Genomic DNA, 24,577 nt, shown 5'->3' with positions numbered 1-24,577 from the left:
TATTCCTTTTTTATGTATTTGATTCTCTCAGCCAAGACACCGAATAGGAGGTTGCTGAGCCCACTGCTAAAAAACACCCGTCTTCCCCAGCTGGGGTTAAAGCAGATTGAGAATCTGATGCCAGATAGTGTGGGCCAAGTGTGTTCTATGCATGATCCTCATTTATTCCTCACTATAGCACTATAAGGGTGATGGAATAATTATTCCCATGTTGGAGAAGAAGAAATTCAAGTTTAGATAGATTAACACACTTGCCAAGGTTGCAGTGAGAGGGTTGACTTTTAAACCCTATCCAATCCTGGAACCATAAATGTTAACCGCTTTGCTACATGGATATACTGAAATTCTCACTAGAATAAAATTAGCTAAAACTATGGGAGAATCAGGGAATGAATACACACCAGTCCATCCTCTGCCAGGATTCATGAAATAATAGATGGCATTATTAAAGAGGCCCAACACAACAAAGATGGAGCTCAAGGAGAATGACTGATAGCTACTTTGATTATAATGGTGAACATTTTGTTCTACCTCTTGGTCAAAATTCAGAAAGCTGACTGCCTTTACTAGACTTGAAACAAGCAAGTTCAAAATGTCATCTATTTTGTTAAGCCCTAAAGCACAGAGGAGGTAGAAAGCAGAAATAAAATTATCTGTAACACATTGCAGTCAGGTGAGTGATATTATGTCATCTGTAAGTTATTTTGTCTATTTTTTTTTATAAAATGTATTCTAATCAGATAAAGAGCTCTGACTTCCAACTAGGAGGGCCTAATACCCACACTGTTCTGTCATCTGCAAAAATGACACAACACTAGCTTAATTTTACCTTAAGAAAAAAAAAAAAAAAAAAAATGTGTCTGGCAATAAATAGTAAATTTGAACTACTTCAGTTCTCAAAATAAGCTGATGACATTTTACTTCTCTTCTTTCCTTTCCACCTGCTTAGTTTATCTCAGATACTCCAGAATGTCCTTTCCATAGTTACCTATAGATTATTAGAAAAAAGAGGTGGCGGAGGAGACTTCTTCCCCCTCCTACCACTGTCTTTTCTTGGTCATTTTTCAATAATTTTTGTGAGCTTATTAAATAAGAACAGAGATAGATGGGGAGGGGGATTAAAGTCCCTTTGATGTTAATTGAGTTTCAGTTTACTCGAAATAATTCTCTAATTTTTGTTGTTGTTGTTGCTGATCACACTGACATGTAAACCTTAGAAGTAAGAATGAGTTGAGTTGAAACAGATGAAAAAGAAACCGGGTATGTATGTGATTTCCTTAGGAAATGATGTATACTTAAGCATGATTAAAATAGTCACAAGGAAACTGGCACAGCGTTAGATAATACTATTACAATCACTATGTAGTAATATGGGGCTCTCGTTAAAAGCTAAAAATATTTCTGGGAATGTTTTTTTCATTCAGTACTCTTAGATTGCAAACCTTTTATAAACATCATTAGATATTTGTTTTTCTGCCTGTTTCAAATGAGAAAAAAAGACGTTTTCAATTATTTGGAATGTTTTACATAAATTAAAAAATGTTTGGAATTTTTTCAAAAGGAAGTAAGGCACATTTTTTAAAGTTTATTATGCTGCAAAAAGTAACTAATAGAAAATAATTTTCTCTTGAAAAGGCACAATTAATTTTTCTAAATAACTTCTATGAAATGCAACAAAATGGGGGCAATGTGAGAAAAAGGGAAATAAAAAATAAATCTGCTTATAATACCTAAGAATGTCTATTCTTTGTCAATTTTTTTTGACAAATTACAAAATCTAGTTTTCCACAAAACTGCGAAGTCAATCAATACATTGGGGCAAGCAGTTTATTTCAATGTTTATTTCACATTTAAAGTTAACTGTACATTTCTTTATTTCATAAGTGAATGCCTTAAGTTGGTTTTCCTGGAAAACATATCAAGACTCTGAGACAGGGCCGGGGCGGTGGCTCAAGCCTGTAATCCCAGCACTTTGGGAGGCTGAGACGGCCGGATCACGAGGTCAGGAGATCGAGACCATCCTGGCTAACACGGTGAAACCCCGTCTCTACTAAAAAAAAAAATACAAAAAACTAGCCGGGTGAGGTGGCGGGCGCCTGTAGTCCCAGCTACTCAGGAGGCTGAGGCAGGAGAATGGCATAAACCCGGGAGGCGGAGCTTGCAGTGAGCTGAGATCCAGCCACTGCACTCCAGCCTGGGCGACAGAGCCAGACTCCGTCTCAAAAAAAAAAAAAAAAAGACTCTGAGACAGACATGTGCATGCGGGAGTTCATTGAGGGGGGGACTCAGGAACAATACCTGCCAAGGAGTGAGGGAAGGAGGATTAGGCAGAGGAAGAAGTTGAACTGTGAGGAGTTGCCACAGAGACTTCAGTCAATCTCACTGAGTGGTGAGAAAGAGATATTTCTACACTAAACAGTCACTGGAAGCAGACTGCCCCCAGAAGTGGAAATCCTCTTATGAGAGATGGTTCCTTTTGGCTAAGGTCAGTTCCAAACAAGGTCTCAACTGTGAACTGCCTGTCAATAGCCAACACTCTAGGCTGCTGAGAGAATGAATCCCTCACCAGTGAAAGGGGTTTCAGGGGCAAAGCTCTATACCATTCATCCCCTATCCATTACAATGAAAGGTAATGACTAATAAGGGGTGGGATAATTTGCTTCATTTTCTAAATGCCATACTTCTAAGCAAATTTTGATGCTAATGAGGAAGTTTCTATTTGTCTGTTTTCATGCTGCTGATAAAGACATACCTGAGACTGGGTAAAATATAAAGAAAAAAAGTTTTAATGGACTCACAGTTACACATGGCTGGGGAAGCCTCACAATCATGGTAGAAGGCAAAAGGCACAGCTTACATGGCGGCAAGCAAGAGAGAATGAGAGCCAAGTGAAACCCCTTATAAAACCATCAGATTTCATGAGACTTATTCACTACCATGAGAACAGGATGGGGAAACCACTCCCACCACTCTCCTGCAACACATGGGAATTATGACAGCTACAATTCAAGATGAGATTTGTGTGGGGACACAGCCAAAACATATCAAACATAGTACTTCAAGGATTATATGCTTTAAAATTATGTACTTAAAGAGAAATATAATAGATTGGTATTTTCTTTTGTTTTTTGCCCAAAATAATGTTCAATGTTATCAATAGGGGAACTATATAGCATAAGAATCAGAGAATAGCTTTGTGCTACTCTTTTATACCTAAAGCATTGTCTATTTACTTGGCCAAGGTTTGATTTCAAAGACGTCTATTAGCTTTATTGAGCACTTCACAAAATGCCAGAAATAATGCTAGAAATGAGAATTAGAGAGACAAAGAATAGCTTTGTTTTCTGGAGTTCACTGTCTAGTGGAACAAAATACAATTGAACAGAAAATTGCAAGCTGACATGACAAGTGCTTTGATAGAGGTGTCTTATGATGCTCAGTTTGAGGAGGACCACCCAGACTAGACTAGGCTATGTTTTAATCATATTACCTTGGATGAGAGATACTGAAGCCAGAGCTAGTCAACAGGCAGAAAGTGGGAGGGAATCGTAAGCAAGTCCCTTTCTTTGTAGTTTCTGCAGGAACAAAAGGGGAAGGAGGGCAAGCAAGCTTAGCATTTGGCTTATTTTTAAATGTTCAGTGGGCTCTGGGACATTGAGTCTGTCCTTGTGTATTAGTCAGGCTTACCCAAAGAAACAGAACCAATAGAGTATATATAGGTATAGATATATAAGAAGGGCTTTATTATGAAAATTGGCTCACACAACTATAGAGGCTGAGAAGTCTTGGAATCTGCCATCTGCAATTTGGATAACCAGAGAAGCCAGTGGTTTAATTCAGTCCCAGACCCAAAGTGTGAAAACCAGGGAAGTTGCTGGTGTAATTCTCAACTCAAGGCTGAAGGTCTAAGAACTGAAGTGGTGTTTGCTGCTTGTATAAGTCCCAGAGTCCAAAGGCTTCTACTTTCATATCAGAGGGGAGAAGAAGATGAGCACTCTAGCTCCAAAATAGAGATGAAATTAGCCTCTCCTCTCTTTTTTCTTCTGTTTGGACCTTCAAGGGATTGGAGGATGCCCATCCACACTGGTGAGGGAGTGGATCTTCCTTACTCATTCCATTTATTCCATTGCCAATCTCTTCCAGAAACACTCACAGACACACCCAGACTTAGTGTGTTTCTAGCTCTCTGGGAATTCTTTATCCAAGTCAAGTTGACACCTAAAACTAACCATTATGGTCCTGAGGTAATTAGGGTGGGTATATAGTGACTCAGATTATGACAGCCCAGGAATAGAGAAAGTTAGGAGTGTTGCCTCAATCAGCTGCTCAAGAACATGAACTGACTGGCCTCTAGCCAGGGCCTCAAAACTGGGTCAAGACAGCATTATTAAAAATCTATATTACAGCATGCTTGTGGGGAGGGAGCCCTGATGGGTGATTATTTTCCAGAAAGTATCATTGAAGTTGAGCTATGAAGAAACTCTAGTGTATGTTCTTTTTGTGTGGGATAGATTTACAATACTAATCATCCATTAAAAGACAGAGGGATGCTGGAAATTAGGGTTAATGTTTATTCCTTTAATTATAAAGAAGGATACAGATGTGAAAAATTACTATCATCATTAGAATAGAATACTTGTTTCCTTTTGTCAAAAGACTCTTGAAGCTTTTCCACAAAATTAATTAATATCATCACCTATAACATTGCACAATAGTGACTAATGAAGAGCAACTAGAATTTATTGGTAGACATTGTTACTGTACTGATTTTTTCTTTAACCTAGGAAAGAATACTGAAATAATTTTAATTTTAAATCCAAATCAAAATGAAAAGTTTTTTGCTATAGCAGAAATGAAGACCACTAGTGATAACATTGTCAAGAGTTGACAGGAGCCAAACATGGTGGCTCACACCAATAATCCCAGCACTTTGGGAGGCTGAAGCAGGAGGATTACATGAGGCCAGGAATTTGAAACAAGCCTGGCCAACATAGTGAGACTTTGTCCCTACAAAAAATAATAACACAAAAATCAGATATGTGTGGTCGCACGAGCCTGTAGTCCTAGCTACTCAGGAGGCTAACATTGGGAGTGATATAGGATTTTTTGCCCTTAATTCAGCTAAATCCAGTTTCCTATTTCACAATCAGGAAAAATTAGGCACGTGGACACATTGAAGGGTGATTGGTGGTGGCGGGGAGGGGATTTAAGTGAAATATTAAGTGAAAGGAAAACTCTCAGCAAAAAGAGGGGTTCTCCAAGTAGGTTTTCCTCTCACAACTGCATACCAGGGCCACCACACAGGAGGTGAAGAGGCCAGGCTCCTCCCCTGCATAAGGTGTGAATCCCTTGTGGCTCCACCCTATGCTTGCAGTGAGCATGGGGGCCCTCAGTCTGAGCCACTCCATAATGATTTATTTCTTTTACTGTGCATGTGTTAAGGGACAGAATTTTTCGCCTCAGGCATGTTTAGGCAAGTCCCCTGTGCACAATGAGCTGAGTGAGTTGGAAGTTCTCTGGGGACCTTCTGCTATCTGCCTAGGCGTTTTGCTGTCTCCTGCCTCTATCAGGAGGACTGCCTGAGGCCAGGAGTTTGAGGCAGCGGTGCGCTATGATTGCACCACTGTTCTCCAGTTTGGGTGATAGAACCAGATCCTGTCAGAAAGAAAGACAGACAGAAAGAGAGAGAGAGAGAAAGAGGGAAGGAGAGAAGGAAGAAGGAAGGAAGGAAGAGAGGGAGGGAGAAAGGGAGGGAGGGAGAAAGGGAGGGAGGGAGCGAGGGAGGGAGGAAGGAAGGAAGGAAGGAAGGAAGGAAGGAAGGAAGGAAGGAAGGAAGGAAGGAAGGAAGGAAGGGCAAAAAAAAAAAAAAAGAGTTGACAGGTTCTCCATCTTTTTCTGCCCTCAATATACCAAAACCCTAGTCCTTATCCTTCATTTCTTTTTCCACTGACAGTGTTATTTTCTTCCAAGGTGTTCTGTTCTCTCTCAGTCTCTCTTTCTAGTCCTCTTTCTAGCCTCATTCTCTCATTTTATTCCTATTGTTACATAATTATTGATTCAATATCCATAAAGCCTCTCAAAATAAACCGTGTCTTGAGTCTGTTCCTCAATGTCTCCAGACTGTGTTATCTTACATGCCTCCTAACCTTAATCTGCCTTTCCTAAAATCCATCCCATAAGTGGTCTTGAGAAATATGTGGTGACTAACAGACCAAACCTGTGTTGACTCCCTAAAATACTGAACTAATCTTACCACTCTCCTCCTCAGAAGCCTTAAATGACTTTCAGTTTTCTATTGTACCCAAAGAGGGTGCATAAAGCCATTTATTGAGATTCAGAAAGAAACTATTCAAATGTCTGTTTATGATTATCCTAAAACATTTAGAAATAGCCAGTATTTCAAATATTAAATTCCATTACTCACAATTTCCCAGCACTGCCCATGGTTAGAGACAATGCTGGTATCCTGAGAGATGATGCGATAGAGCCCATACACGTGACCCCCTTACTCCTTCATTTATTTTAGTATGGCAAAGTATAAGAGTGTATGCAGCATATAATCATTCTCTTTTAAATGGCTGATTAGGATTTTTGAAACACTTTGTAATGAGATTAAAGTGGCTATGCAAATTACATATATAATACAGAGATTTGCTAGCTATTTCATGGCAGAGCGTTTAAAATAAGTGTGATATTTAATGAAGAAATATGCAGTTTTCTTTTACAAAAAAGACTAGATTCCAAATGTACTACTTCTTTCCGCAGTGATAAACGGTTTTCAGAAATATGTTGCCCAGCAGATGTTAAAAGAATGAGTACACTTAATCTCTACCCTGAAGGTAAAGATTATAAATTAGCAATGAGTGAGAAAGTAACTCCTATTCAAAATAACTTATGCTATGTAGAAGGCATTTGTAAAATGGATATTTGGAACTATATCTGTCCATACGTGATTTTACTGTTAAAAAAAACTCTCCTATTTGCAAACTTTATTATTTTATTTTATTTTTTCAAATTATACACTTTTTTTTTCTTTTTTATTATACTTTAAGTTCTAGGGTACATGTGCACAACGTGCAGCTTTGTTACATATGTATACATGTGCCATGTTGGTGTGCTGCACCCATCAACTCATCATTTACATTAGGTATATCTCCTAATACTATCCCTCCCCGCTCCCCCAACTCCCCAACAGGCCCTGGTGTGTGATGTTCCCCTTCCTGTGTCCAAGTGTTCTCATTGTTCAGTTCCCACCTATGAGTGAGAACATGCGGTGTTTGGTTTTCTGTTCTTGCGATAGTTTGCTGAGAATGATGGTTTCCAGCTGCATCCATGTCCCTACAAAGGACATGAACTCATCCTTTTTTATGGCTGCATAGTATTCCATGGTATATATGTGCTACATTTTCTTAATCCAATCTGTCATTGATGGATATTTGGTTTGATTCCAAGTCTTTGCTATTGTGAATAGTGCCGCAATAAACATACGTGTGCATGTGTCTTTATAGCAGCATGATTTATAATCCTTTGGGTATATACCCAGTAATGGGAAGGCTGGGTCAAATGGTATTTCTAGTTCGAGATCCTTGAGGAATCGCCACACTATCTTCCACAATGCTAAGTGAAAAAGAGATTTTCAAATGTGTTAAAATACCTTCCAAGTCCAAGATTTTACTAGATTTATAAGCCACTTATTAATAGAATAAAAATCCAACACCACCTGATGAACTGGGGAGAATAAATGATTGACATTAATACAGATGGAAATTTACTACTCAAATTTCACATAAATCTCTGTAAGATGAATAGATAGGATTTAAAAATAAATATTGTGATTGATTAAGCCTAGAAAATGGTGCATTTATTTCATTTGTATCTATGTTACTTTGTGACATTATTTTCATCTTCAACAACGGATAAAACTAAATAAGAGAAAACAGAGAAACATTATTTTGGGTTGCCGTATAATGTAGAATTAAACTGAGTTTTCATAAACAATGAGGCAGATTCACCCATATTGTTCTCAGTCTAAATGATATAGTAAATGTTTAATTATTTTAAAAATATACACTAATATTCTGGACAAAGAAAAATGAGTCATGACTAATAAATAAAATGAAATATACATTAAAGTATAATATTTCATTTATGTAATGATAGATACATATATATATATATATGCACATATACAGTTGTGCCTCCATGTGTGAAAAGGCACCCCTCTGTATACACAGATTTCACATCCCACGCATACTGTATTTTCTATCTGCATTTACTTGAAAAAAAATGCATTTATAAGTGTACCTGCACAGTTCAAACTGTGTGTTCAAGGGTCAACTACACACATACAAACACACACACACACACACACACACAGTTGCATGCTCAATATTTTTGCTTCTTTACTGATGGGGTACAAAGTTTAAGAGCTTGGGGTCTCATTTGGGTTTCACAATCTCGGCAGTATTGACATTTTTGGACCCAGTAAGTTTCTGTTGTGGGAAGGGAGTTTTTCTGTGCCTAGCAGGATGTTTGGCAACATCCCTGTTCTCTATGCACTAGGTACTGGTAGCAACCAACCATGCTGTTACAATGCAAAATGTTTTCAGACATCACCACTTATCCCCTGTAAGGCAAAGGAATTTTCCACTGAAAACCACCAGTCCATAAGCTTAAATTTCAGACTCTTAAACCCAAATTAAAATCTTGTAATATCTGAATTCAACTTATATTTCCAATTTTCTGTTTTAAAATCCATATTTGTAACTTTATCTTGTACAACTTTGCTCACTAATCATCCTCTATTCCCACCCCTCCTCGATAACCTCTTGTAAAACAATTACATCAAGTCTGTCTTCATTATTTACCCCTTTGTTTCTGCTCATCACTGGAACAATGTTTCCCCGCATTGCTTTATGGCAGCATCTTAACTCACTCAAATGATACCTCATTTCTAAGGTTTCCTTCAAATTCCCTTGTTAAAATAGGCCTGTCTTCCAAGTACAAAATACACCTTAATTACAGATTTTATGACAGGCTGTCTTGTGTTTCTGCCCCTTGTTTATTTTTCTACCTCCTCAAACCCACACTAGATCTCCTATAAAAGTGTTACATAAATTAAAATTATTGCTAATGCTATTGATAGTGTGATTATTCATTCAAGAGGGACAATGGACTATCATGCAAGCCTCGAGAAGAAAATAGAAGAGCTGTAAATATTTGCAGGGAAAGACGTTCAAAATATATTGCTAATTGAAAAGTGTAACTTACAGAATTCTACATATATAATACCTTTGAGGAAAAAATATATAAACATTATGCTTATGTATGCAGAGAAAATTTGCGGAGAGATACACAAATAATCTTCAACAGTGGCTATTTCTGGGAAGTGAGAAAGCAGTGAGGGACTACAGCATTCTTCCTTCTGATATACCTTTACACGCAGTTCAGATTTCGTTTTATCATAAGCGTGATTTACTTTTATAATTGAAAAGTTAAGAATCTAGTACTTTTCATGGTTTATCTGCATTTTCTTGTTAGAAACCCACTTCCTTGCAGACTGCAAATTTCAAAAGGGATCAAAGTAGTATCTCAGTCTGTGCCTGGAAATGGTTGCCATTTTGATGATTATCTTTGCAACACTGCTTCTCTCTCAGGCACAGTCTTGTTGGCTTGACAGAAGGTGTTTCTAGATCATTACCAGTTAGTAGTATATAGAAAAAATCCTCTGTGAGTGTTTTTCTATAGATATCCAGATAGGCAAACCAAAATTTCTGTCACAGAGAAGCAAAGATATTTCTTGGATGCAAGGGTGAAAGGTTAATGCTTGAATTAAGAAGATCAGTTTATCTTCTGGTTTTATTCACGGGAAGAGAAAAATTTGGTCAGCAAGATGGTTTGGCTTTTCTAAGTTCTTTCTTGTAACCTACAGTAGGTATCACACTAGATCTGCTGTTATGAATGTAACCAAAAAGTCATTTAAATTTCTCTGCTTTAAAAGTCAGTAACTTATCAATGTCTGCTGTAGGGATGAAGCTGGCCTCCAACTATTATTTTTCCATTGCATGGCTATTATTTTTTACATGGCATGGCTAATTAAGTGGCTAATTTTCCATGACATGGCTAATAACCGAACACAGGTATAAGTGGAGGGATGAATAGAATGTGGAAGACAATGGCAAGGATGATGGCTGCTGTGAGCCATCGGGCACCCTGCAAGTACAGAATTAAGAGATTGTCTTCTTAAAGATAGATGTCCCAAACTCAAAAAAAACCTTTCTTTTCAATCTGAACCAAGGCAAAAAGAAAATCTGAGACATGAGTCCTGTGGCCCACATTCCTACCAAGATTTATGAGCATTACTTGCCATTTAGTACTTATGGTACAATCAGTGCTGATTGCATGTCAGCAATACAGGCTGATACAAGCAATGACCTGCTGTTATTGGAAACAGCCTGGTATTCCAGGAATTTCCTGACCTAGTATGCAGAGGACTTCCATCTTCTTTTGATCCTGTATTTTCTTGGCTAAAACAGGGCATTTCTTCCACAGTGGAAGTAGAAACAAGGAAAATGACTTCTCTTATCAGCTTTTAAGTCCCTCCCATCAGGAAAAGGCAATAAACACATAATAGAGGCCCTTTCAGTGTTCAACTCTGAATTCTAAGAAAGCAGAATGTCGTATTTAGCAAGAAATCTTGGCTCTTGGGCTACCTTAGAAAGAACGAGGAAAATATCTGCCTATTTATTTCTGTATTCTTACCGCCATAAGCACTGAGGGAGGAGAATCTTTTCCTGTCTGCTCACTATTGTAGTTCTAAAAAACAAACAATAAATAGTTTTAAAACAAACAATAAATGCATATTTGCTGAATGAATGGATGAGTATTCAGATACTGCAATGATTATGGCAACTCCTGGAATGCTGATAGCCATGTAGAAAGTAAAATTGTTGTCTTCAAAGATAAAACACTGACTCGTATTCAAAATAAATATGATCTTAACGTAAATTTTGATTAAAGAAGTAAGTTTAAGCTCTTTGTGAACTTGTCAAGAAGTCTAATAGTTTGGGGATGGTAAGATGTTATAGTCATTTCAGAGTTATGTGGGTTTGTTTGATCAATTTAATTTTAATATGTAGGACCAAGTAGTATCAAAATTCTCAGATCTTTTTGAATCAACAAACATGAATAGGGGACCTAGAAAATGGAGGTTATCTATGTGTATCAGTCAGGCTTCACACAGAAAAACAAATTTAGTAGGAGATATACATTAAGATATTTATTACAAGGAAATGACTTACATGATTGTGTGGGCTGGCAAGACAAGTCTGAAATCCAAAGAGCGGGCTGAATTGCCAGCCAAAGTTGCTATCTGCAAATTTCATCTTTTTCAGGAAAGCTTCAGTTCTTTACTTAAGGTTTTTCCACCAACTGAATCAGGGCTATCTAGGATAATCTCCCTCAGTTAAAGCATACTGATGTGGATTTTAATCACATCTATAAGATATCTTCACAAAAATAAATAAATTAGTTTGAATTCAAAAACTGTAACCTATAGTATAGCCCAGTTGACATATAAATCTGTCCATTATAATGTGGTGGTTTGTTTAGGGGATGGCAAAGATGATAAGATGCGCTTTTTTTGTTGTTGTTCAGGAAATTCCGTAATAATAATAATAATAATAAGCTATCCCACGGGCAGAATGTGATTGCTCCCTCAAGGAAATTTTAACTGAAGTGCTCTGGGGAAAATTTAGGAAGAAAAGATGGCTTATAACTCAAAGGATGAGAAATCTTAAGATGAAGATGGGATTTGGGCAGCCGGATCTATCAGGAGGGGATTAGACTCAATGCTATCTTCACTAATAACTACGTGACTTTCAAAAACATTTAACCTCTCTGAATCTCAATATGATTCTTTTTAATGGGAATCTTGTGCATGTCCTGTCTAACTCTCAACTATTTTCAAAAATGAGGTATGATATGAAAACATGTGAAAACATTAAATTATAAAATACCTTACAATATTGTCATTTGATGTTTTCTCTAAATTTTGATATGGTGGCAAGTAGACAAAATAATGCTTCCCAAAGATGTCCACGTTCTAATCGCCACAGTCAGTAAATATGTTACTCTAAATGGCAAAAGAGACTTTGCAGATGCAATTAAAATTAAGGATCTTGAGATAAGGAAATTATTCCAAATAATCCACATGAGTCTAATGTGATTACCAGGGTTCTTAAAAGAGGGAGGCAGGACAGTCAGAGACAGAGACAAAGTGATGTTAAGATGGAAGCAGAGGGAGAAATGGAGCTGTATGACAGAAGCAGAGGTTAGTGTGATGTGATTGCTGGCTCGAAGGAGCAATGAGCTAAGTATTATCGATGGCTTCTAGAAGCCAGAAAAGGCAAGGAAATGGAGTCTTGTCTAAAGCTTCTGGAGTGAACATGTCCTGGCTAATGCCTTGATTTTTGCCCAGTGAAACTCACTTTGGACTTCTGGCCTCTAGAACTGTCAGATATTAAGTTTCCTTTGTTTTAAGCCACTAAACTGTAGTAATTTGTTACAGCAGAAATAGAGAACTAATACAGATATGTTGTTGTGAAGATGATTTGTTATGTCACAGAATGCTATTTGTCCGCAATATTTGTTCTCTCCTTTGTTGGCCTTTGGCTGAAAAGGTTTAAAATAAGGAGTAACTTTCCCAAATGTATTTGCTGCTGGAATGGCCAATGAAGTTTTTTTTTTTACTCCCTCTGTGAGAGATAAAGAAAGGTACATCCAATTTCTGCAAAGTATCCTTAAAGAAAGTAAGTCTTTCTTTCATCTCTCTTTTTTCTTTAATGCTGTCTAGAATTAAGACATGATGAATAAAGCTAGAGCAACCAACTTTGACCACAAGATGGAAGTTCATGTTGAGTATAGCAGAGCAAAAATAGACAATAAGATAGAATTCCTAATAATTGTGAAGTTATTATATTGACCCTTGATCAAGCACCTAGACTTTTGTAGGAGGGATAATCAACTTTTGTCTTGTTTAAAACATGGTTATTTTGAGCTTTCAGTTCCTGACAGCTAAACTTAATTTTAACTAATATATTTCTATTTATCAATTCAGTCAACATTTATTTTGCATGCACAATAAAAATGAGTATTCGGTAAAACTCCTACCCCTGAAGGCTGGGTAGAAGTTCATTAAATGAAGATACTAGAGAATTGAATGCCATAAGTAAAAGTATAGAATACAAATCTATTTGCTTTTTTCTTCAGTTGTAAATAAGATGATATATTCTAAATAAAACAGAAATGTATTGATCCTACCTATTCCTCTTGTGCACAAGGTTTGGGATTCCTCTCACTCACAGCTAAAGCTTCTGCTGGTCTTGATGGCTTACCTGGTGGTGTGATCCAGATCCTCATCTCTGAGGAATCTGAAGTACTGATGACCATGCCCTTCTCAGGTTGGTTCATCCAAAGACACCTGGGTTATTTCCAAAAATTGGGCAAGGAAGAATCAAGAGATACCCCACAGGTAATGCAATTAAGATAATTGCATTCTAGAAACAGAATAATTCCTTTGATTCCAATCTTTTGACATTCATTAAGGTAAGCTTTATGGGTCAGTATGTGGAAAATATTTAGAAATGTTCCAGGTTAGCAAGAAAATATTATATATTCCATAGTTGTTTACAGTGACGTTCTTTGTAATGGCTACATATCAGGCTATTATTCATGTTGTTGAAATATTCTATACTTTCACTGTTTTGTTGTTGCTGCTGCTGTTACTAGGTCCATCCATTACTCAGATAGTAATGGATATTAACATCTCCCACAATGATCTATAATAGTAAATTTGTCTGTTTCTCTTTGTACTTCTGTCACTGTTTTTTTGTTTTGTTTTGTTTTTAATGCTGTGTTGTTAGAAAGATTCAAGTTTAGATTGTTTAGATTGTTTACAGCTTTCTGGTTAAAAGATTTTATTTTCCACCATAGAATTTAAGCTGTGTAAAGACAGGGCATACTTCTTTTTCTTTTGTTTACTCATATATCCTATTGAGTTTGAATTATGTTACCGGTGTGATCAAATATTGCATCTTCCAGAAATGACCGAAATGAACAAATGGCTGTTAAGGGCATAGCTGAGATAGCATCTCAGAGAAGTATCTAGGGGTGAGGGGGTGGAGGGGAGATAATGAGGAAATGCAGGTCAAAGCATACAAAATAGCAGAAACATCGGATGAACTAAGTCTAGAGATCTCATGTAAAGATTACAGGTAATAAAAATGTCCTGTGTTTGGGATTTCTGCAAAATGACTAGATTTTAGCTGCTCTTGCCACAGAAACAAAGAAAAAAATGAGTAACTGTTAGATAATGGATACGTTAATTTTCTTCACTATAGTAACCATTTTATTATCTAGATGTATCCCATAATATAATGTTACATACCTAGAGTATACACAATCATATATTTTTTTTCAAGAATAGTCTCATGCACCGTCATTCTCAGTGACCCACTCTGGAGAAATTTGTACTTCCCATCCCCACAGTTCTGGGCTTTGCAGGTTTAAAAGTTCTGGTTCCCAAAGCAAGACAGATTTTACCAGGGAAACAGAAGATTCCCACATTTAACTTTCAGCTATGCCTCCTGCCCAGGCATTTTGGATTTCTTGCTTCCAGAAATCAGGATAAAAATGATAAGTTTTCCTGGTGGGGGAAACTGACTCTGATAATCAGGAGAAAGTAGGCTGCTGTCCCACAGTGCAGACAAGGTGAGGCACATGTGGTACCCAGGCACTCCTGTAGGGTATCTCTTGATTCTTTCTTGCCCAATTTTTGGAGGCAACCCAGTTCTCTGTAGATGAACTAACCTGAGGAGGGTATGGTGATCAGGAGCTCTCTTCTCCACAAATCTTTTACAGCTTTCTATAGCCATTCAGGTTTTTTCCTACACTTTTTCTCTCTCTCTCTCTCTCACACACACACAGTCATTTCATTATACAACGAAGTTACTCTTTTTCTCTTAACAAAGCATACTCTATATTTCTTGCATACCTTACATATAAAATGTTGTTTCTCTTCATTCTTTTTTTTTTTTTTTTTTTTTTTTTTTTTGAGACAGAGTCTCAAATGGATGGAGTGCAGTGGCGTGATCTCGGCTCACTGCAAGCTCTGCCTCCTGGGTTCACACCATTCTCTTGCCTCAGCCTCCCGAGCAGCTGGGATTACAAGCGCCCACCACCATGCCCAGCTAATTTTTTAATGTATTTTTAGTAGAGACAGGGTTTCACCATGTTAACCAGGATGGTCTCTATCTCCTGACCTCGTGATCTGCCTGCCTCAGCCTCCCAAAGTGCTGGGATTACAGGCGTGAGCCACCGCACCCAGCCGCCCTTCATTCTTATTGTTGCTGGTAGTTTTATTTACATACATAGACTGTAATTGTTAACCATTAATAACATTTATTTTACAGGGAAACTAGGAAGTAAACAATTGTCAACTGCTTGTCACATAGCAGCACTTTGTAGTAGATAATCAAATTTTATGAATATATCACCATACAACTTTTAAAGATATATGCTTCTTTATAGTAAATTTTTTTTCCATATGGCAAATAACCATGCTTATCAATGGATCCAAATATTCTTAGTTTCTGTAAGGAAAAAAGGCAAAAATATGTAAACTTAAATTTATAACTATGTCAGTATTTTATCTTACTTAGAAATAATCTAGATGTATTATACATATTTATTGTTTAGCTTAGTTTAGCATAACTTTAAGATTGCAAGGTACTAAAAAGATTTTGGACACTATTTTTAGGCATATATATCAAATTACATATAATATATATTATATATAATTATATATGTGTCAGATGTATATTATTATATATAATATATAATGAAATATATTATAAATAATATATAATAATATATATTATAAATATATTATAATTATAATACATTATATGATTATTATAATAACATTATATTATAAATGCTATTTTAAAGAATGGCCTCATAAATCATCATTTATATCATAAATGTTATAAATATATTAATAAATGTTATGTATATAAATTAAATAGAAATATATGTAATATATATTAAGTTTTTTTATTTTGTAATTATCCAATGGGTTTTTCTTGCCCACGGAACACACACAAAAAATACCAATTCACTGAGACTGCAGCATTGCAGTAGAGAAACAGTTTAATTGATTAGAGGCCAGCCATGTGGGAGAACCAGAGTTATCACTCAGACTAGTCTTCCTGAAAGCTTGAAAGTTAGGGTTTTTATGAAGCATTTTGTGAGCAGGTGGCTGGGAAATGAGTGCTGCTGATTGGCTGAAGATGAAATCATAGGAGGGTGGAAAACAATTCTTGTGTGCTGAGTTCACCTCTGAGTGGGGGCCACAGGACCAGTTGAGTCACAGGTCTTGGCAGGGTCAGTCATTTGCCAGAAAGTTTGAAAAGATTCTCAAAAGACCATCTAGGTTCCACAATAGTGATGTTATCTATAGGAGAAGTTGAGGAAGTAACAAATTCTGTCATCTCTGGCCACATGACACCTGAGCAGTAAAAGATGACAGAAACTATGCCTATATCTTGACAGAACACAGGCCTCTCTTATAATCCTAACCTTACGGTCTCTTATTCATTTTTCAAAGGTAGTTTAGTTTTTGGAAGGGCTATTATCATTCTTGCTTTAAAGTTAAACTATAAACTGAATTCTTCCAAAAGTTAGCTTGGCCCATGCCCAGGATTCAGCAAGGACAGCTTGGAGGTTAGAAGCAAGATAGAAGAGCTTGGAGCTTGGCGGTTAGAAGCAAACCAGATTTATCTTACTGTTATAATTTTGCAAAGGTGGTTTCATTTTCTTCTCTCTTGTATTTTCTTATCATGTTACATAAGATGTAACTTTGTATCATCGTGTTTAAGTATTATTAATTCTGAATTATAGTTTTTAAGTTGCTGGATAACGAGAACAGTAAACACACTCAAGAATGTTGTCTCCTCTTCTTGGAAAGGAATTGGTGCATTTTTGGTTGTGAGCAGGACAGCTGTATCATGTTAAGTAAAATTATGACTTTGTTATTTTCTTTATTTGGAAAATAAGTATGCTTTAAGGAAATGTAGATAGATGCCAAGTTGACAAGGGATGGACTTATTATAGTTGATTTTATGTGTCAACTTGACTGGACCACAGGTGTTAAAATATTTGGTCAAACATTATTCTTTATGTTTCTTTAAGGACATTTTTGAATAAGTTTAACTTTTAAATGAAAAGATCAAGTAAAGCAGGTTGCCCTCCCTAATGATGGTACTCATTCAATCAGATGCATTTCTGAAAAGAACAAAATGCTGACCTTCCCACAAACTAGAAGAAATTGCTTATGCCTGAGTGCCTTCAAGCTAGGGCATTAGATTTTCCTTGCCTTTGGACTAGAACTGAAACATTGACTCTTCCTGTGTCTTACGCCTTGCAATTTTCAGACTGACCTACACCATTGGCTGTCCTGTTTCTCAGATCCTTGGACTCAGACTAGAACGCATCATGGCTCTCCTGAGTCTATAGCTTGCCTACTTACTCTTTAGATCTTGGATCTTATAAGCCTCCATAACCAGACAAGTCAATACCTTATCATAACTCTCTTTTTCTCTGTATATACACATATGCATGTGTTTCTGTGTGTGTGTGGAGGCACATATATATATATATATATATATAAAATCTATTGATTCTCTGGAGAACGCTGACTGATATACAAATTTATTATAAAACATGATTACTGTTGAAAGGTATATTCATAAAACTTGTATTCTATTTACATCAACTTTAATCATGTGTTCTTCATTATGCTTGGATTGTGTGTGAAAATTCAAAAGATATTAAACAAAGCTAGAGATTATCACAAGTTTTTTTTTTTCTTTTAACTATTTTTTACAATACTTACATGCCAGGCAAGTACCAAAAGAAAACACAAAAGCAAATACCCAAAAACAAAATTGTTTGTTTGTCGTTCTTGTTGTTTGATTTACTGCTGTGTTTTATATATATGGTCATGGAAATCAAGCAATTTATTTTTACTGCCTCATTACTTGCACATTGTTCTTAGGTTTAATTTATAATCTTAGTAATCTTAAAAATCCAGTAGATGTAAAATAAGCTTATTTGATTTTTAAACTCAGGTAGAATAAAAATGTATGCTAAAATTATACTTAATTCAGAAGACTTAACTTCTTTTACTTAACCAACAATATTAAACTAGTCTTATTACCAAAGATTTACACAAATCATGTGAACTTTAAAAATATTTGGGTTAGTTCCTACATTTCTGAAAATTTTAGGAATAGTCAATTTATTAAAACACTTATTTTTCTCTAAGCCAATCAGAATAGAGCTCTTTTACTAATTTGGTCATGACACTCAGAAGTTGGAAAGTACCACATACACTTAACATACGTACAGACAGAGAGTTGCAAGTAGAGATCTTTATGGCTTTCATTCCAAATTTTAGCTATGCATCAGGCGTAAGTATACTAATATAAAACTCACTAGTATGTATTTGAGTTGGTTTTCATCTTTGCCTCACTGTGTATTTTTATCCAAATTACATTTTTGACAAATGGAATAAGTTGTTACCTGCTCAACATAAGGGCTAAAGCTTTTATATGAATATTTGTAAAGGAGATTTTTAATTTTTCATATATAATATTATGGAGACTGTGAACAATTTAATAAATTTAAGGTGAAGGGGCTGAGGATGCAGTAAGCAGTCACCTGCATGCCTCCAAAGTCCATCTGAGGGGATAAATATCCAGTCTATTTCGTTTATCCTCTGTAGCCCCAGGTGTTTTCTTTTGGGGTCCCTGAGTCCTTTGAAAGCCCCAAGTGCCCTGAAGTTCCAATGACTATAGGGAGTTGAGAGACTGGAGAAAGTAAAGAAAGGTCTTAGAGGTATAAGTTTTCTCAAAGTAGCCATTGAACTTCTAAATGATCCTTGACAAAGTCATGCCGACAAGAAAGGAAGCAGACAGTGGCAGAACTATAGTGGTGGAACATGTAGTCATAGGGGTTTTATAAAGGCTGTGGGCAGGTTTCACTTCACTGAGAAGTTCCCATGAGAGAGCAGGGTAGAGTAGGGAGAACAAAAAGGGCTCAAAACAAAAAGTCAAAAAGAAAAATTGTAATATAAGAGGTACCTTCTCCCAAACAAAGCATTCTGGATTCTAACCCAGCTTCAGAAAGTACACTTATTCCAAATGTGACTCAAATCAATAAGCCTTTTTATGGCTTATCCATGCACAGAAGAGGTGTCCCCAGAGAAGTTGCAGAATATAATGATCTTATGTATAAGTAAACCTTTTGTATGTTCCTGGTAATTTGTCTGATGTTAGTTCATTTTCAGATACTTGATTATTTGCATCTAAGCAGGTAGAGGAAAAGTTGGATGCAGCTTTTCCTCTACCTGCTTAGTTCCAAATAGTGGATGCAGCCACCATGATCCAAATTCACTCCCCAAAATAGCTGAGCAGAAATAAAGCAAGGACTCATGTTTTAATAGACAGTGAGAAAAGGAAACGGAAAGAAGCAAGGGTGCTTATGAGTTGAAATCCTTTTGGATGTGGGCTTAGATGAACCCCCCGAGAGCTGGCCAATGTTCAATAGGATGCCAGTTGCAAATGGGGTACCCAGACTACCCACATTTCTACCTGGTTGACTACAATTCTTGGACCCTAACCTGAGGGTGGGCCACCTATGAGTACAGGCCTGACAATATGTGCGGCTGCAGGGCATAGAACCAGAGAGAATGTTCTCTCTGTATCCAAATTAAGCTCTCTCTGGACACAAAATTGATAGAGAAGGACAACCTCATCCAATTTAATAGGTGTCTCACAAACTCACAAGTTAGTGAGGCCATCTTGAACAACAGCCTAATATGCCTGTATTCTGGCCTATGATTCTCTTCCTTATGATACACAACAACAACAACAACAACAACAACAAAAACAGAGATAAATGGGCAGACACAGTTACTATTACTGGAAAGGGAAGGATCTATAACAAGAAAATTCAAAAGAAGAGAAACAATACTCTAAAGAACTAGTCTCTACAAGTGTTTTCTCCTGCCAATCTAAAGTTTGGAAAGGAAAGACAAAAAGAGGCTAATACCAACCTCGCTCAGCTGGACCTGAAGCAGATACCCAGTAGTCTGCCTGGTAGGAAAATTTGCCCTTACTGACTTAATCAAATGTCCCAAGTTCTCACCTGGAGTCCCAAGAGTGAACAGGGAGTTTTGACCATCCCATTCTCATCATCAAAAAAATTGGAGGACAACTGTTCCTCTACCTGCTTAGGTTCAAATTATCAAGGATCTGAAAATTAACTAATATCAAATAGATTACCAGGAACATAGAAAAGGTTTACTATACATGCACACAAAAGTTGCTCAAGAGTATTCACTAACCCACTGGATACTCAGAAGTAAAGGTATACATACCAACTTCACAATTTAACAACTTGATAAAAGCAGGAGTAAGGGAGGGAGATGTTTCAATAAGAAAATATGGAAGAGCAATTTTTAAAGCCACTGGGAATGGCCAATCAGTCTTCTTCCTAGAATTCTCAGGAAACTTCTGGGGTGGGGTAGGAGGTGGGAAGCAGAGAAGTTAATGACAGCTCTGTCTCCAAAAGTTTCTGTTTGGATGCAGCTTTTCCTCTACCGGCTTAGGTCCCAGTAGCGGATGCAGCCACCGTAATCAAAAGATAAGAGAAATACAGATAAGATTTTAACTGTTTTCGCTTTAAAATAACTTTTATGTCAAAGCTGTGATCCTTTTGAGACCAGCCTGGCCAACATAGTGAAACCCCATCTCTACTAAAAATACAAAAATTAGCCAGGCATGGTGGTGCATGCCTGTAGTCCCAGCTACTCAGAAGGCTGAGGCAGGAGAATCGCTTGAACCCGGGAGGTGGAGGCTGCAGTGAGCCGAGATCCCCCCACTGCACCCAGTCCAGGCAACAGTGTGAGACTTTGTCTCAAAAAAAAAAAAAAAAAAAACCAAAAAACTGTGATCCCTTCATAAGAACAAAGTGGGGTACATGGAAATAAGTCCTATTTTATTATGATAAGAAATAATATATTTATACTTATACCTTTGCAGTTTAACTGTCTATGAATCTGGATGACAAGACACACTCCAAAAACAAAATGAAATTATTCTAGTTTTGTTGAATTATGTAGACAGGGATGTCATGTATTTGATATAAGGTGATCTCATTATTAAAGAAAAGGACAAGGGGAAATTAATCCTCAAGAGCAATCTTCTACTTTATTACTCTAGCTGACTGTTTACCTCCAAGCAAGAGGCTAAACCTCTGTATTTCACATTATTATAAGCACCAAATATATCATTAACTTGCATTGTTCCCACATTTGTAATTCAACTAGCAATCTTTTCACAAATTTGCATAATAACTGCCAGCTTCAATATGCTAGTAAATTATTTTCAATTGTATAAAATGTGAGAGCTCAGTGATGTGGGAAGTTGTTCTTCCAGCCTAATCTACTGAGTGACCTCTCTTCTGCGCTTAGCATCCTCATACGGCCTTCAGGCCAGCAGTGGCTCCCAAGAATCCTCCCAGAATCTGAGTTGCCCAAGGCACACTTCATGCTTTAGATACTCCTGCATACTCTTAAGCAATGAGAGAGAATGGATAAAAGAATGCACAGATGGAGAGATGATAGAGATAGATAGATAGATAGATAGATAGATAGATAGATAGATAGATGATAGATGAAGACAGATAAGATAGATAGATATTGGTAACATTAAAAGATAGATATTGATAAATAAGAAGGTTATTTGAAAGAGACTTTTTGAGTGTTCAATATGTAAAATCAGACTAATTTGTTATTTTACTCATTTATTCATTCAAACACTTACTAATTATGAGTTATTATGGTAGAATCTGGAGACACATAAGCAAGTTTTTACCCCCATAGAGATTAGAGTAGGAATGAGATGAAACTTGCAAATAATTAAAATTTAGTGGGTTACATATTGCAATATAAAGCAAGGGAGATTTCACAGATTAAATATGTGAATTTGACCTGGAAAGAAAGATGAAATATGGTTGGACCAGATCTAGGGAGTCTCCATTCTTTGACTCAACAAAGATCTATCAAGCACCTTTACAGTGCTAAACACTGTGTTAGGTACTTGGAATGTTTAAAAAATAAAAATAAAAACCCAACAAAAACAGTTTCTGACATCAAGAGTTGGGAAATTGACCCATAAATAAGTAATCGGAAGATTAAATTATAGCTTAGTAATTTTTTATATACATAATTGAACAAAGTATCAAAAAATTTTGTCTGCCTAGAAGGAATTAGGAAATGCTTTCCAAAGATGATATGCGGGACTTCAAAATTTCTCAAAAAAGCTTTGGCCTATATTAATTCATACAATCTGGGGGTAATACTTACATTTACAGTGTTCATATATCCAACCACCCCAACATCACCAAAATCTAATTATAATTCCATATGTATTTTTTGAAATATCTTCATCTTTATATTTTTCCCAAACATGTCACTTTCTTCTTATTTTCAGATTTTTTAAGTAGTTTATGTGAAGCTGTGCTATTTCTTAAAATCTACAGATTTGTTAGACTCTATTGCTTCTTAAAAACAAATACGTCCTTTCTTAACAAGGTAACTATGGAAAGTTTAAAACAATTTTCCAAAGAGTATTTATAAATGGTATCCTACTTCTTCAGATATAAATATTGACAATAGAACTATGGAATGGTTGAATATAACAGCAATTATAAACTCAGACAGTGATTATGAAGTCTAGATTACATAAGCTTTGTTTTAAATAGTGATGACAGGCATGCTCAATTTAAGGACCTATATGTTAACATTTTTTCTTTATATTTTTATACAAAAACCCAAATACGTTTGAATTTGACAAGTATTTAATGATCATCCATTGCAAGCAAGGTGTCATGCATGATAAAATCATTAGCAAGCTGTGACTGCTCCTTGAAATGTATACCCCAATATCAAAAATAATGCAACGAAGTGTGAATGTATTAATAGAATTAACAAAAAAAGCCTACAAAGTAGAAAAGAGGAAGAGCTTATGTTTGACATGGAGAATAAGGCCTCATAGAGGGACAGATTTTAGCATCTGGTCCAATAGAGAGATAGTGGGAGAAGTGTCTTTCAGGTAGAAGGGACTGCATAAGTAAAGTCTTTGAGTTAAGAAAGATCAGCAAGTGCTCAAAACATATTGAAGAGTTATCAACATTCCCGTCTCCCGTGACTGAGTTCAATTTGATCAGATTATAAATCTGAGTTATCAACATTCCCATCTCCCATGACTAAGTGTAATGGATGTCTGAAGTCATAAAAGATTATATGGCTATATCCAGGCTCAATAGGAAAAACTGCCATTAGCAATTAGTCATGGCATCTGTGGGTGAGGAGGAAGGAATTGTAGCCCACGGCCCATGTATTTGTAGAGCAGAGAATAAGATATCTGAGCAATAGAGAGAGGTAAGCATAGATGGCTAAAATAACTCAAGCTCAGAAATTCAAGGGCTTTATATTCCAAGATGCCAACAGGTTTATGTTTTATTCTACAGTAGTAGAAGAAAAAGTTATTTTAACTTCTACACTTTCGGGATCTCAGCAAGGTCTCTGTAACAAAAGTTAGAGGTGAAGGTGAGAGGATAGCTTGAACCCAGGAGTTCAAGACCAACCCAAGCAATAGAGAGAGACATAGTCTCCACAAAAATTAAAAAAAAAAAAAAACAAAACAGGCAGATGTACTAGTCTGTTTTCACACTGCTATAAAGAAATAACTGAGACTGGGTAATTTATAAAGGAAAGAGGTTTAATTGATTCAGTCAATTAAACTGGGAGGCCTCAGGAAACTTACAATCATGGCAAAAAGCAAATGAGAAGCAAGTACGTTATTCACAAGGTGGCAGGAAAGAGAGAGAGAACAAAGGAGGAACTGCCAAACACTTATAAAACCATCAGATCTAGTGAGAACTTACTCACTATCACGAGACCAACAAGGAGGAAACCGCCCCCATGATCCGATCACCTCCCACTAGGACCCTCCCTCAACATATGGGGATTACAATTTGACATGAGATTTGGGTGGAGACACAGAGCCAAACCATGTCATTGGGCATGGTGCCACTTACCTGTAGCCTCAGCTATTCAGGAGGCTGAGTCGGGAAGATTTGTTGAGCCCAGGAGTTTGAGGCTGCAGTAAGCTGTGATCCTGCCGCTAGAGTCAAGCCTGGGTGATAGAGTGAGACCCTGTCTCAAAAAAATAAAAAAATAAAAAATCAACAAGAGGAAAACATACAAATCACCACAAATTTATTTAGTACGAGTTCTACATGACATAGGAACCTTCATGAGGAAATGACAAGCTAAATAAATGGTTAAATCTGGGGATTTTATGCTAGATTTAATTAAGTATGAAGAGTTATAGAAAAATGTGATAGGAGATAGAGTCTGAACTAAGAAAGGTGAACTGGGAAAAGCTTT

The sequence above is a fragment of the Macaca fascicularis genome, chromosome 11 (genome assembly GCF_037993035.2).
Source record: "Macaca fascicularis isolate 582-1 chromosome 11, T2T-MFA8v1.1".
NCBI classification, from domain to species: domain Eukaryota; kingdom Metazoa; phylum Chordata; class Mammalia; order Primates; family Cercopithecidae; genus Macaca; species Macaca fascicularis.
The sequence above is the reverse complement of the archived record's forward strand: the minus strand, read 5'-3'. Positions refer to the sequence as shown.